We start from the raw sequence: 3,184 nt of genomic DNA, 5'->3' as shown, positions 1-3,184 counted from the left end.
GATTTACTCCTGGATGAATGTCTCTCCTCAGCACGGCCCATTTCCTCCTCGGCTCTCCTGGGCTCGCTCACATTGTCTGAGCGCACCCAGAGACACTTTACGTGTTATAGCCTCTTAAAGGCCCTTTCTCCGATAATATAAAACTCTAAATTGCAAAGTGAGAAACCCATTAATGTTCCTCTGCTCCATCGTCGGCCATCTTTAAAGTCAATCAGACAGAACCCAATCAGCATCCCCCTCCACTCAACGAGAGACAGCAGGATATTAAATTCCCACAGTCGTGAGTTATCAAAGATATCCATTATTGGGCTCAGGGGCATCTCAGACAAAAAGAGGTCCAATTGTTTTTGCCCCTTTATTACTCCTTACATGGAGTGACCTCGTTCATCCGTCTCCTTCCGTCTGTGGAATGTCCTCCTCTTCATCATCATCCTTCAGCTCAGACAGCAAATATTAAACCAAACCGTAATCAAACAGACGGGTTTAAAAATGTGTTACTTTCAGCAAAGTCAAGCTGTTTTATCACCCTGAGCTGTCCTGGAGAAGTTCGACCATCGTTCTGTTTGACTTTTCACTCAGTCAGTTCTATTTTTAACACATTTAAGGTAAAACAGCTGAGCCTCAGTTACAGCCAAGGCAGACAAGACCCATATTTTATCCACAATGGAACGTAGTAAATGGATCAAGTGTGTAAACTAAGAAAATATACACAATTATGGAAAAATGTAAGTAATTTTTGATTTGATGGCAACAATACATCTAAAATAAACAAATAAATAAAATTAACTAGGAGCTCGAACAGTCCGTCAGTAAAGAGTCAGAGTAATTCAAATCCAGAGCATGAGTCTCTCACAACACTCCTGAATAGATGTGTCTAATCCTACATGACCGTGGAGGGGTCAAAGGTCAGCTTGACTGAGGATGGCCATAATCGTTCATGGCGTTAATGCAATAAAAATAAAATCCTGATGTGGAGACTGTCTGAGGACACTTTCTGTCCGAAACATTTGTGTACTTTCACCATGGACAACTCACTGTGGACTGTCTTATGGAGGGACAGAGAGGGACAATCTAGGGGACAAAGGGTTTGACACTGCTGTGGTACTGGGAGGTCACGCTGGAGCAGAGACATGGTTTAACCAACGGGGTCGCCTGTGACCTTTGACCCACATGACCTAGGAGGTGTTCATCTGTGCAGCTTGATGTTTGTGAAAGGGTTATCAGAGCTCGGACGAGACGTTGTCCACAAACGGACGATGTCACCAGTCTGCGTCCTGTCTTGGGACAGGCGTATAAAAGTTGTTGCAGGTCCATGTCTCCCACTGTGAAGTGCACCTCTTCTTCTTCTGTCGCAAACATCTAGGAACTGAGGAGACCAGTTGTTGCAGCGTGAAGACGAGACGGTTGTTAACTTTGTATAATATAAACCATTTACTTTCATGCTCAGTCGGATGTAGAGTTGTGTAAACTGCAGACATCATAGTGGATCACCACCGTGGATTAACAATCATCATGTTTCAAACCTCCTTCAGGAACTGGCACAAACCTCCATGTTTGTGTGGTTTCAACCTTCAGCAGCTTGTGAGGGAGCTCCTCTGCTCATGTGTGGGCTTCTGTTCCCCTCTCGTGGCCTCAGTGGGAACAGCCCCGTGGTGCCTTCAGGTGTTGGAAGAGAACACACCAGCTCCTACACTATAACTAAACAATTCAGTGAAATTGTAATCACTAAAGAAGTCATTCTCCTGACTCGTATGTAGAGTTGGCGTGGCCGGAGACGTCTGTTGAACCTCTTTACATTCGCTGATTGAGTTTTCTGTGCTTGCTGTTTTTTATCATCCATAAAATGTATTTTCCGTACAATAAACTTTCTTTATGCTTCAATGTACAATTATTGTACACACTGACAATTTGTTTGTTGTATAATATTCATTCATTATACATATACATACATACATGTATGTATGTATGTATATGTATAAATCTATGTATACATACATGTATGTGTATATATAAAATAGATATAATGTATATATAAGATTGTGATATTATAATGTGTGCATATAAGTAAATTATTAAACTGTGTACATATGACAGTGAGATAGATATTATATATATATAGAGAGAGATATTAATAAAAATGTATCAGTGACTGTGAGTTTTGCAAAACTTGTCATAAGAATATTTTATTAGTGTTAATGTTAACCCCACCAAGAATATTTAAATACACTGAACCATGTGTTCAGCTTTAATGGCTGTACGTCTAAGATTTACAGAGGAAAAAAAATTGTGAGAATGAGTTTAGTATTCAGCTCTGACTGGTTAAACGCGCAGATACTTCATTGCTCCTGACAAACAGGTTACACTGAGTGGAGCGGTCGACCGTTCCAAGATGGCAGCCCTACGGCTCGTCAGCGCCAATAGGCGATAGCGGTCAATGCTGTATCTAGTGTTTATATGATATCTATGTCAATATCAATACCCATGTTGATATCGATGTTATTGATATTTGAATCGATCCGCCCACCCTTATTATAGCTACGTCTGTAGCTAGCACTAGTGCTGGCAGTTGTCCACTCGAGTGTTAAGATGCATAAAAGAAGAGGAGCATGCTCTATTCACACAAGGAGAGCTGTTGGTCAGGCTACTTCTTGTTGCTCTCTAAAATAGTTATTGAATCAAATGTTTACAAATGTAGGTAAATGTAGATGTTTAACAACCCGTTAAAGGATTCAAGGTTCTTTACTGTAATTCACATCACATGTGGTGCATGAGGTGGAACAAAACTATGTACACAGGGTCCCAGTTACAGTCAACAAAAATACAAAATGTAAAGAAAAACAGTAGTAAGATCCAAGACCTGAACTTAGAAATACACTAAACTAAGAATACACTAAACTAAGAATACACTAAATACACGAAACTAATAATACACTAAATACACAAAACTAAGAATACACTAAATACACTAAACTAATAATACACTAAATACACTAAACTAATAATACACTAAATACACAAAACTAAGAATACACTAAATACACGAAACTTCGAATACACTAAATACACTAAACTAAGAATACATAAACTAAGAATACACTAAATACACTAAACTAAGAATACACTAAATACATGAAACAAAGAATACACTAAATACACGAAACTAAGAATACACTAAATACACGAA

This window comes from Nematolebias whitei, chromosome 14 (assembly GCF_014905685.2).
Source record: "Nematolebias whitei isolate Nwh7 chromosome 14, NemWhi1, whole genome shotgun sequence".
In the NCBI taxonomy this organism is placed as follows: Eukaryota; Metazoa; Chordata; class Actinopteri; order Cyprinodontiformes; family Rivulidae; genus Nematolebias; species Nematolebias whitei.
Note: the sequence above shows the minus strand (reverse complement) of the source record.